At 40.5% G+C, this 13,150-nt stretch overlaps 1 long non-coding RNA gene across 1 annotated transcript; it reads right to left on the bottom strand.

Annotated features, from left to right (window-relative positions):
• Positions 1 to 1,105: 1,105 nt before the first annotated feature.
• Positions 1,106 to 12,510, bottom strand: LOC131157171 (uncharacterized). Its single transcript, XR_009137238.1, has 3 exons — positions 12,476 to 12,510; positions 11,847 to 11,908; positions 1,106 to 1,276 (listed from the first exon to the last, which is right to left on the bottom strand). It is a non-coding gene; the product is annotated as an uncharacterized LOC131157171 (long non-coding RNA).
• Positions 12,511 to 13,150: the final 640 nt, after the last annotated feature.

Below are 13,150 nucleotides of genomic sequence, written 5' to 3'. Positions count from 1 at the left end.
TACTGGGCTTTGGCCAGGTTATCCTTTTTAGGGGAACTATGATGGCAGGTTATGTTTTTAGCACGTATGGATGTATGTGAGGAAACAGTTATAAACTCTGGTAAGATTTATTAGATGATGTATGTTTATGTTTTCGTTGTGTATGTCTATGCAGATCAGCATGAAACACCTGATTTCCCTTATTTGGGTGGATCATTTATGTATGGTATTAGAAATACATATGTTATGTATGTATGGTAGCGCTCTAGACCCATTTAGAGGGTCGGGGCATTACAGGTTGAGAAGGCCCAAGACCACCCAACAAGTAGGTCACACCTTTCCATGAGAAGTACTGCCCCATGTAGAATTTTCCCACATAATAGTCCTCCCATGGTGGTTTCAAATACCAAATATAAAGATTTCAGCCCAAACATAGTGAGATATTGTCCACTTTGACCTATTGACTACATGATTTGGTCTTATAAAAGATTTCTCGCATAATTGGAGTTTGAACCATCTTTATAAACCCTAGCGTAGACACCCTAATTTTTACCAGGTTACTTTAGTGGCCCTAAGTCAAAATTTTGAAAGTTGGGTTTTGTGCTGATTGTTTAATTGCTCCTAAATTTTTGAAGTTGATAAATTGCAAAGGGGTTACCAAACTAGATTTACCAAGGGTACCTAACCAAGTTATTTTAAAATCATACCTTTTGAGGTTGGGGATTGCTAAAGTAAATTGGCAAAATTGGTTAACTGGTTGGTTCATTCATATTCACGAAAAAATAAGAGCTTTAAATTGATTTCCCTGTTAATAATATCTTTAAAAATCCAAGGTTGAAAGTTTAACTAGTGCAAAGCCATTTACTTGGGTGAAAATTGTAAACTAATTGAAAGTCAGTGAGGCCTTATCCGTTTTCATACACAAAATATTTGGACATGCATCTTATTAAGAGAGGGGCATGTGCCCAAGAATACATAGGGAAGTTACAAGGAGCATTGCAAATACATAAAATAAAATAATAATAAAAAAAATACAAAAAAGAAAAGTGCCAATGCAAGAAATGCCAAAATGCAAATACAAGGAAATGCAAAAATGCAAATACAGGGAAATGCCATAATGCGAATACAGGGAAAATACCAAAATGCAAATACAAGGAAATGTTACAAGGAAATAGAGACATACATGGAAATACAAAAAAATATATATACATGAAATACATAATAAATACACAAAGAATCAAAGCAAATCCAATCCTAGCTTACCGCCTAGAATAGTTGGAAGCATTCCCTAAGCCACCTGTGCACAAAAAGAACAGCAAGGCAATTTGTTAAATGGAATTCAGAAAAATTAAGAAAAAATCCACATGTGCGCAATGATTGAGAATGAAGTTTGTTAGAAAAAATATTCCCTACCATTGTAGGAATAAAGGAGAGGAGAATTCTGTTAGAACAATTTTGCCTGGAGGGGAATTTGGGTGCCAAAACCCTACCCAAACTCCCTATAAATAGGGAGTCTCGCATAGTTCAAGACACAGGGCTTTAGAGAGAAAATAGGGGGAGAGTAAGATCAGCAAAGAGAAATTTGGGGGGGGGGGGGGGATTAGAATTGTAAAAGAGAGGAAGCTCTGCAAAAATGGAGAGCATTAGAGAAGCTCTACAAAAATAGAGAGGCTGGAGAGAATATGCAGAGAAGTCGGGAAGAGAAAGCAGTCAGAGGAGGCATAGAGAGTTATGATCAGCAAGGTAGAACTGGGAAGGCTGAGAGGCCATACTTAGATTGACTGCAAAAGCTGCAATAATTTCCCAAGCTCAGAAGCAGAGCTCAGAGGTCTATCTTGAATAGACCTACCCATTGGAAAAGAAGAACGGAGGAAAGAGAGGTTAGAGGGAAAATTGAAGGTTTCCCTCCCTCTTTTCTACGGTTTATATGCACTGTGTATATGAAATTAGGTATGCAAGTGTCCATGTCTAAGCTTTAGGTTCACACTCAAACCTAAACTGAACCATTGAAGCTAATTTGAACAAATACAAACCGAATATAAACTAAATGTAATTATAAATCAAATGATATAAATATCTTCTTCTTCTTTGCTCTTCTGATTCTTCATGGAATATTCCGGACAATATATTCTTTAAGTCCCTCAGGCTTCCATTTCTCTTTTACCTTATGTGTGTTGAATCATAAACCTATTCAAACACTAAATGCACATATGAGATACGAGTGATTTGTTATAATCAAAATGGGATCAGACTCAAAAAATCAACATTAAGTAGACAATTTTACCCCTCCATAAATGATGGCAATTGAGGTAGGGGATTAGTTTTCAAGAAAAAAATAATTTTGTAGTATGTTTATCCTAATTGAAATACCTAGGTTATTGGAAAAGTCTTATTTTTTTAATATTGTTTTAGTAATTATGTATCACTATATTTACACCAAAATTTATTATGATAATTGAATATGCACATACTTATATGAAACTGAATTTTTCTTTTGAATGTTAACAATTATTTTTAAATTGGCTAGTTGCCGAATAAATAATATTTTTAAAATATTTTAATGAATTCTAATTATTACCCCCGTTTAATTTGCAGAATTAAAAGACATAGGAATGAAATGAGAATGAGAATGGAATTAAGGCTAAATTGAATTAACATAAAAATGTCATCACTGCATTTGGATACAATAAGAGAAGGCATTTGTGATTTTTTTTCATTTCAAAAAAGTGAACTCTATTTGTCAAGATGGGAACAATAAGATTATTAATATAATTTTTGTAGGAAAAAATAGGTGATAACCAATGAGACTGCTCCCCAACCTTCGTTGACCTGAAAAGGATAGAAACAGAAAGGCTTGGAGGACCCGGGGTGTACTCCGGGGGATCACTTTGATGCCTTAGTAAGAGGGATGCTTTAAAGAAACTAAATGCAACAGTAGAATGGGTTGAATGACTTACCTTGGCCTCTTCCCCACATCCCTTCTTATAGGGGTTGGAGTTGACCCTTGGTTGATCCGTCTTTATTGTGCGGGGGCGTGAATCGCTCCTGGGTCATAAAGTGTTTGTGTGCATCACTCGACTATTTAAGCCGCTGGCATGAATCTCTCCTCCTTTTTATTGGATTAGAGTTGATATCTCTTGCCAGTAGGTTTGACTTGTGGGGAGGGTATGGGCTAGATGTTGATTCGTTCTTATTGGTTGGGTTATTTTGGGCATATTAGTTGTCCCCCCCCCCCTTTTAGTTTCAAATTTCTGGATGGAATTTTGAAAAGTTTCCGTGTTCTCGCATTTTCTCCCTTATCTTCGGAATGCATTATATATATACATATGATGCTTCTCCCTTCTCTTTTTTTTTTTTGGCCGAGCTATTGCTCTAAGCCGAGCTACTATATGGATGAAAATTGGCCAAGTTGTTCTGCCGAGCTGTTTCATGGAGCAATTTTTTCGAGCAGGCTCTTGTTGAGCTGCTCTATGGAGCAACTTTGTCGACCCAGCTCTTACTGAGTTGCTTTTTCCATGACGCTTCATGGGCAAATTTGCTGAGCTACTTCATGGGTGATTTTGCCGAGCTGTTTCGGGGAGCACTTTGATTGAGTAGATCTTGCTGAGCTACTTTATGGCGCGACTTTGCTGAGCTGCTTCATGGAGCACTTTTAGCGAACATCTCTTACCAAGCTGCTCTATGGAGTAACTTTGCCGAGCCAGCTCTTGTCGAGTTGCTCTTGTGGTGATGCTTCATGGGCAAATTTACCGAGCTACTTCATGGGTGATTTTGTCAAGCTGTTTCAAGAAGCACTTTGGCTGAGCAGATCTTGACGAGCTGCTTCATGGTGCAACTTTGCCAAGTTGCTTCATGGAGCACTTTTACCGAACAGCTCTTGCCAAGCTGCCTCATGGAGCAGATCTTACCGAGCTACTCCATGGAGCACTTTTTTCAACCAAATCTTGCCGAGCCGCTTTATGGAGCAAATTTGTCGAGCAGATCTTGCCGAGCTGCCTCATGGAGTATTTTTCCGAGCAGATCTTGTCGATCTACTTCTTAGGGCACTTTTTCCGAACAACTCTTTTTGAGCTGCCTCATGTAGCAGATCTTGCTGAGCTGCTTCATGGAGCACTTTTGCTAAGCAGATCTTGTTGAGCTGCTTCATGGAGCAAATTTGCTGAACAGATCTTGCCGAGCCGCTTTATGGAGAAATTTTACCGAGATGCCTTATGAAACAATTCTAAGCAGATCTTGCCGAGCTACTTATTGGAACACTTTTACCGAACAACTCTTGCCGAGTTGCCTTATGGAGCAAATTTGCCGAGCTGCTCCATGGTGCACTTTTTGCCGAGCAGACCTTGCCAAGCTGCTTCTTGGAGCAAGTTTGCCGAGCTACTCCATGGAACACTTTTGCCGAGCAGATCTTGCTGAGCTGCTTCTTAGGGCACGTTTGTCGAACAACTCTTGCCAAGCTACCTCATGGAGCATTTTCCGAGCTGCTCCATGGTGCACTTTTGTCGAGTAGACCTTGCCGAGCTGTTTCATGGAGCAAGTTTGCCAAGCTGCTCCATGGAACACTTTTGCCGAGTAGATCTTGCTGAATTGCTTCTTGGGGCACTTTTGCCGAACAACTCTTGCCGAGGTGCTTTTGGGGCACTTTTGCAGAATAGCTTTTGTCGAGCTGGTTCTGGGGAACTTTTTTCGAATAGCTTTTGCCGAGCTACCTCATGGAGCAAATTTGCCAAGCTACTCCATGGAGCAAATTTGCTGAGCTGTTTCATGGATGGTCTATTGTTGGCCTCGCGAGTCGTGCTCGTTAGTTGGACCTGCTCTGCCTAACAAGTCGTGCCTATTTGTTGGGCTGTTGTTGGCTTCACGAGTCATACTCGTTAGTTGGGCCTGTTCTGCCTATTAAGTCATGCTCATTTACTGGGCTATTGTTGGGCTCACGAGTCATGGTCGTCCGTTGGGCCTGTTCCGCCTAATGAGTCGTGCCTATTTGCTGCTCTTTGTCGGGTTATAAACTTTTTACCCTGGGAAGCTCTTCCATACACAATTAGAAGTCCCAGTACTTCTTCGCCTTGGGATAGCTGAACTATACGCACTCTCGTGTTTGGTCTGCTCCTCTAGATGGTGACGTTCTTCTTCCCAACCTTTTTTTTTTTTTTTTTAATGCAGGGCTGCATGTGGGATATCCAATTGCTTACTTGTTTTCCTCTCCCCTTTTGTTGTAGTTCGGGTGCACCACATTCTTCTAAGGCTCTCTCCCGACAAGCAGGCCATTTTGAAGGAATTATAAGCCCTTGGTCAGCAAGGGATTGTCCCTCACGAGGAGTTGCTCAAGGAGTGAGTCCTCGTGCAGTGGGGGATCAACCCCGTTTCCCCAAGTCTTGTCTTGCCTTTGATTTCTATATATGTACTCAGATACTTTCGCTATTGTTGCTGTTTTTATCCCCTCCTTGTACTTTTGCAGATATGGATTTCAACAAATACGAATCTCTCATGGGGGAAGTCAAGAAGCAAAAAGTGAGTAGGAGCAGGAAGAAGAGAAAGGAGCTTGAAGGAGAATCATCTTAGAGGGACGCCCCTGTGGTAGGTGACAGTGAGGCCCCTGCTAGGGAGAACCTCGCGGTGGTTCCTCCCCCAGTCCCTATGGCTTATAATGAGGCGATTTTTCAAGAGTCGACTTGTTCTGCTTCCGCTTTATACCAGGCGGTCCACATGGAAGACTTCATGTAGGCTCAATGTTCTCTTCTCGATGTTCTTTCAGCGAAGATCCGGCACACCTCTTATCAGGTACCGGATTAGTTTATGTTTCTCAACTAGTTTTTTCTTCTTTTTAGATGGAGTTTGACTAATCTATTCTCCCCTATTTTTTATTTTTAGCTGGCAACAAATGGCGTTAGCACAGGAAGAGAAGGTTGCCGAGATGTACCGCCAAACTTTGGATGCGGGGAAAAATATGTAGTTGCTCAAAACAAACTCCATGATGCCAAGAACTGAGAACGGGCCCTCCAGGTGGAAATTGAGCAGATCTGTCGAGAGGAAATTCCCGTTGCTGCCACTGCCACTGCTGCTGATGCAGCACGAGCCGTAGTAAAGTAGTACAAGGACTTTTCATGGTTCGTGATGGACACCGCCAAAACTTATCGAGTGGGGTTTAGGAGGTGTCGAGAACAAGTGAAGACTAAGCATCCTGATCTTCCTTTGGATGGTGTGAGTTCGCATGGTTATGGATGCGAGAGTCCAGACTCTGCGGAGGAGATGGACGAGGAGGAAGAGGTGGAAGGAGAGGAAGCTGGAGAGGGGAGCAAAGTGAGCTAGTCTGCTAAAACTTCATTTGTCATTTTGTTCAACTTTATAGAAGTAGTACAATTTCTGTAATTGGAACTTTATTACTATGTTGTACGAAACACTTATGAATAATATTTTTTTAACATATTAGAGTTCCACATATTATTAATCTTCTTTCCTCCTATGTCCTCCAATTTGTATGTCCCTGGTTTTATCTCTGCTGTAACTCAATATGGACCCTCCCAATTCGGCTTAGCTTGTGCGAGCCTGAACCTTGTGTGCCATTTTGCGTCTTCTTGAGCACCAAGTCTCTGGGCTAGAAGTTCTGCACTCTTACTCGGTTGTTGTAGTATTTCGCCACCCTTTGTTGGTAAGCCACGATTTTTATACTGGCTTGATCCTGTCTCTCCTTTAACAAGTCTATTTTCACCCTAAGCTCTTCATTGTTGTCTTGCTCGTTGAAGTATTGCCTTCGCCAAGAGGGGATCCCTACTTCTGTTGGTATGACTGCTTCTACACCAAAAGTGAGCATAAATGGGGTTTCCCCTGTCCCCGCTCGTTGGGTAGTGTGGTATGCCCAGATAATGGAGGGGAGTTCCTCTGTCCACCTGCTTTGCATAAATTCAAGCCGCATTTTCAAGCTGTACAGTATTGTATGGTTCATGTTTTCCACCTATCCATTGCTTTAGGGGTGTGCCACTAACGCGAAAAGGTGTTTAATGGATAGGTCTGAACATAGTTTTTTGAAGTGCTCATTATCGAACTGTCTTTCGTGGTTGGTGATTATGGCCCATGGAATTCTGAACCGGTAGACCACCGATGTCCAGACAAATCGTGTGATGTTTCGCTCAGTTATGTGGGCTAGGGCTTCGACCTCTACCCACTTAGTGAAATAATCAATTGCCATCAACAAGAATTTCCTTTAACCAGTTGCCGGAGGCAGAGGTCCCAAGATATCTATTCCCCATTGGACGAAGGCACAAGGGCAGGCAAGAGGGGAGAGGGGATTGGAAGGCACGTGTGGTATTCCCATGCACCACTAGCACATGTCACATCGTTTAATGATCTTGATCGCATCCTTCCTTATTGTGGGCCAGTAAAATCCTTGCCGTAAGGCTTTGTGAGCTAGGGCCCTGTTGACTAGATGATTTCCACTTACCCCTTCATGGATTTCCCTCAGTATGTACTCTCCTTCTTCTTTACTCAGGAAACGAAGGTATGGTAATGATAAAGATTGTTTGTACAACTCCTGGTTTATCAGTGTGTATCTCTCTACCTTCTTTCTCACCTTAAGAGACTCCTTGTACCCTGGTAGGGATCCATCGCCGAGGTATTGCAATAGAGGCACCATCCAGTCCCCCTCGTTGACTTTGGGTTCCAACAGCTTAACATTGCACTCCTCGTATGAGGGTTTTTCGACCCGTTTTAGGTAAACAGCATGCCTCCATTCCAAGATAGTTGCTGAGGCCACTTTCGTAAGGGCATCAGACTTGGCATTCTCGACCCTTGGCATACACTTTATATCGAAATGAATGAAGGCCTTTGTGTATTCTTGGGCCTTGGCCAGATACTTCTTCATTTTCTGATCCCTATCCTTAAATTCTCCTTTCACCTGCTCTACCACATACTGGGAATCACTTGACACTTTGATTTATGCTACCCCTAGTGCTTTTGCTAGGCGCAGACCTACTAACAAAGCTTTGTATTCAGTGTCATTGTTCGTTGCAGAGAACTTTAGCTTTAGTGCATAAGGAGTCTCTACACCATCCGGTGCCGTGAGGATAAATCCAGCCCCTCCTCCGGTTGCGTTTGATGACCCGTCAACGTGTAGCGCCCATACATCTAACTTTTCTGTCACTTCGAGGAGTCTTTCGGCTGCGAAATCAGCAAGCACCTGGGCCTTGACAATGGGCCTTGGCAGGTATTGTATGTCGAACTCACCTAATTCAATGGACCACTTCGTCATCCTTCTCGAACTCTCTGGCCGCTGAAGAATCTACCTCAGTGGTAGGTTGGTCAGCACAATTATCCTGTGGGCCTGAAAGTAGGGCCTTAATTTTTGTGCAGTATAGATGATGGAGAAAGCTGCCTTTTCAGACATACTATAATTCTTTTCGGCTCCACTCAGCACCTTGCTAGTGTAGTATATGGGTTGATGTTGCCTGCCTTCTTCCCGGACTAGAACTGAGCTGACCACATTTGCCGTTGACGCTATATACAAGTATAAGTCTTCTCCCGTCCTTGCTTTTGTTAACAGAGGTGGGGAACTGAGGTACTATTTGAGTTGTTCGAAGGCTTTGATCTGCTCCTGCCCCCATTCAAATCCTCCTTGCTTACTTAGCGCTTTGAAGAAGGGTAAGCTTTTGTCCCCTGAGCAGGAGACGAACCTGCTAAGGGAGGCTATCCTTTCGGTTAAGACTTGGATCTCCTTTTTCCTTCGTGGAGCCTCCATTTCTAGTAGTGTTCTTATTTTGTCTAGAATGGCCTCTATACCTCTGTGCGTCACCATAAAGCCAAGGAACTTTCTTGCTGAGACACCGAACACACACTTTGATGGGTTTAGTTTCATGTGGTACCTGCGCAAAAGTCCAAACGTCTCCCTTAGATCTTCATAATGCTTCTTTGCTTTTAAGCTTTTTACCAGCATGTCGTCTACATATGTCTCTATAGTTTTTCTGAGCTGATCTTTAAATATCATGTTCACCAACCTCTGGTACGTGGCCCCTGCATTCTTTAATCCGAAGGGCATCATTCGGTAATAGTATAGCCCCCTCTCAATGATAAAAGATGTTTTCTCTTCATCATCTTGATGCATGGGGATTTGATTGTATCCCGAGTAGGCGTCCATAAAGCTGAGAAGTTCATGCCCGGAAGTTGAATCTACCAGTTGATCAATTTGGGGACGATGGAAGCTATCCTTCGGATATGCCTTATTTAGATTTGTTAAGTCTATGCAGGTGCGCCATTTTCCGTTCGACTTCCTTACTAGAACCACATTGCTTAGCTACTCCGGGTAGTTCACCTCCCTGACAAAGTTGGCTTGCACTAGCTTTGTCACCTCCTTATCAATTACCTTGATTCGCTCCATCGCGAAACTCCTTTTCTTCTACTCCACGGGCCGGTGGTTGGGGTCAACCTGCAGCCTATGTTCTATGATGGAAAGATCAATGCCCGACATGTCTTCGACTGACCAAGTGAACACGTCCGCAAATTTGTTTAGCAGCTTGCTTAGCTCTACTCTCAAGGTGTCAGGTAGGTGACTCCCGACCTGTACACATCTCTCTTGGTGGACGTTTAGAGGCACGTGAGTGATGTCTTCATTTACTGTGCTAATTTGGGGATATTCCCCCCTCACTTCAAGATCTACCACAATTAAGGTTTTTCTCACCTCTATTTTTCCTTTTAAGGCCATAACGTAGCAGTTCCGAGCTGCCGCTTGATCTCCCATGACCACTCCTGTCCCGCGGGGAGTAAGAAATTTCATTTTAAGGTGGTACGTCAATGTTACAGCTCGAACTGCATTAAGCAAAGGGCGGCCCAATATGATATTGTATACCGAAGGCCGGTCGACCACCAGGAACTCTGTCAACGAAGTAACTTGCTGTGGGGTCATCTTGATTGTCACTGGTAGCGTGATCGTCCCTATGGGATGAACTACATTTCCACCAAACCCAACCAGGGGGGTTGAGATTGGTTTGAGTTGTTCCTTACTAATCTTCATTCCTTCGAGTACTGACCTGAACATAACGTTTGCTGAGCTCCCATTATCCATCAATACACGTTTAACTTTGTAGTTCGCCACCAACAGAGAGAGTACCAGTGCGTCGTCGTGTGGCTGTTGTACTCCTTCTTTGTCTCCACTGTCAAAGATGATATCATCATCTTGTTTGTTTCTTTTGCTACTTGGTTCCCCTCTCTCCTTTGAGAGTACCTGTGTAACGCCCCGAACCCTTAAACCTGGGTCCGGCGCGTTATACTGGATAAAATCCTTGATAATCCATAATTAACATAACATACGCAGCAGAAAACATAAATAAAATCTCCATATAACACAATACCAGAGTTTACTAATTTCTATCTATAATCCAAAGTATCCATCCAACACCTGCATTCCCATATATACATACATCTCCAAAAGCATTTCAGTATTTCCAAAACCATCCTGTTCTCAACGGGCTTAAAACATAAAAACTTAAAACATAAATATTTACATTCCCCCAAAGTGTTTTGAAAATATACCCTTTCTCTTTAAGTCCCTCAAAATGTTAAATACCCTCGAGCTCCCTAAGCTCGACCTCGAGGATGTCCTGAAAAAGAAATAATCATATTCGGGTGAGACACATCTCAGTAAGGGAAGAAATATACATATTAAAACTGCGTGTGGCCAACATGAGATAGATAGATATCATTTTTATTTCATTTGCAAATCATCATATAATATGGAAATCGTTTTCTGAACCTAAACAATCACATGCAAATATTTAACCCACGAGATTACCCAAGGATAGGGGTGATTACCCGCCCATACAAGTAGCACCCCTCTGCTCTGATACTTAGGTAACCCTAAGGTCACAATTAAAACATATCAGAGCACTCACCTTACTTAGTAAGCCTTAAAGGGGTAGATTAATCTCGTACTCACACAGTTCAACAATAATTTACCGGCAAAGGCTCTAAGGATAGGGAATACTACTCGCCCATACAAGTAGGTTCCCTCTGCCATAGTGTGTTATGCAGCTACTGCCACATCTGAAGCTACTAGTGCACTCGCCTTACTCAGCAAGCCCTCAGGCGAAGAGTGCACCTCACCCAAACGTAACATGTTTTACATACATAAATACTTCTAATATCATAATACATCATTATTTTTATCATTATTCAATCATACACATCTGTTCACATTTCACATTTCATTTTGATTTCATACTCATTTTTATTTTAATTCATAAATACTCGGCATCTTTCCAGCTGTGGTTGGTTAGCTTCGGCATCCTTTCAGTTGTGGTCGGCATCTTTTCAGCCGTGATTAGTTAGTTTCGGCATCCTTTTAGCCATGGTCGGCATCTTTTCAACCGTGATTGGTTAGTTTCGGCATCCTTTCAGCCGTGGTCGGCATCTTTTCAGCCATGGTTGTTTCAATGATTGTATTAACACTCACATGCAGCATATTTCATATATCATTTTCATGCTCATTTCATTTTCTGTATATCTTGCACCTCGTATATATAACATAATTTCATACGAAATTCTATTTTACTTATGCCACACAATTTAGCAGTAAAATTCATACATATTTCTCATAAAATAAGCCAACCCACATTTAACGTTTACATGCTCAAAATACACTTCATTTCTTACATAATTCCTTAGAAAATTCCTTTCACTTTCGTTTGTTTACTTTCACGCATACATAACTATATCGACAATCTAAGCTCAGAAAACATAAGTTTCATGGCTGGCATTTTAAACCCACATAAAAATATATATATATATATATATATATATATATATATATATACACACACATAAATAACACATGTTCATTTATAATTCATGAAAAACCTGATTTAATATATAAATTTCTCCCTTACCTTGTTTCTTGAACTATGCCAACAGGGACCCCGAAAAGATGCCTGTGGCGTTCACCCGGATCCTGAAATTAAATTCTTAGTTCCAATAAATTATTCATGAATAAAATATTATTTTAATAATTTCTAGGCCCATAAATTCTAAATAATTAAATATATCCTTAAATATAACCAAATTACCAAATTTTCCAAATTAATTAATTAATTTTCCCAAAATACTACCCATCTAGCCTTCCCTAGGCTCCACACACTTCAAATTAACATTTAAACTAATATTTAACACTCCCACTTAATTTTCTAAATTATGCCTGCGGGGCCCAAAATTACACTCGCGGCGCTTACCCGAGCCCTAATTCAAAAACCCTAATTCCATTTAAATTATTTCTAAATAATGTACTATTTCAATATTTTCTAAGATCAAAATTTTTAATTTATGGTTATACCCGCAAATTTAATTAATTTGCCAAATTTCCCAAATCTCACTCTCGCTTTGGAGTAGGGCCTAGAAAATCTCAATTGAAAAATTACCTACGTCAAAATAACGACGACGACGATTAGGACCACGTGGTGGTACTCGTTCGCCGATTTAACAGTAGATTTAAAGCAAAATTGAGAAAATGGGAAAAAATTACCTTTCCCCAGGAGCAGTGCCTAAGTCGTTCCCACGACCAATATGCTCCAGTAGAAATGTCGGCAGCGGAACCAGGAATCCAACGGCACCTTCCGTTTCCCGATCAGCTGCAAATTCACCGAGAAATTGAAAGAAGAAGAGAGACGGAAGATGGAGGTGAGCGTGCTGCGCAGGAGGCAGGAACAATTGCAGAGGCAATTGTAGAGAAGGGGGGCGGGGGGGGGGGGGGGCGTGAGCAGGACATTGAATTTGATTTCAAATTGAAATCCAATTCACTTAATTCTATCTTAAATTATTATATTATATATATACTTATTACTTTAATCATTGAAATCCAATTCACTTAATTCTATCTTAAATTATTATATTATATATATACTTATTACTTTAATCATATATATATACCATATCTTTTTATATATATATATATATATAAATATATATATATATATACCCATTATATAATTTACTTAATTAATTTATTTAAATAACATTTAATTAATTTATTAATTCAATTAAATAATATTCAATTAATTAACTAATTAATAATTAGTCTAATTTCATTTTATTTTATATATATTTTTATTTTTATTTATTTATTTATTTTTTCATACTATTTCTTTTATATGTTCATTTATTATTATTATTACTATTATTTTCTAATTATTTTAATCAT

This window comes from Malania oleifera, chromosome 6 (assembly GCF_029873635.1).
Source record: "Malania oleifera isolate guangnan ecotype guangnan chromosome 6, ASM2987363v1, whole genome shotgun sequence".
Lineage (NCBI taxonomy): Eukaryota > Viridiplantae > Streptophyta > Magnoliopsida > Santalales > Ximeniaceae > Malania > Malania oleifera.
Note: the sequence above shows the minus strand (reverse complement) of the source record. Positions and strands in the feature narration are given on the sequence as shown.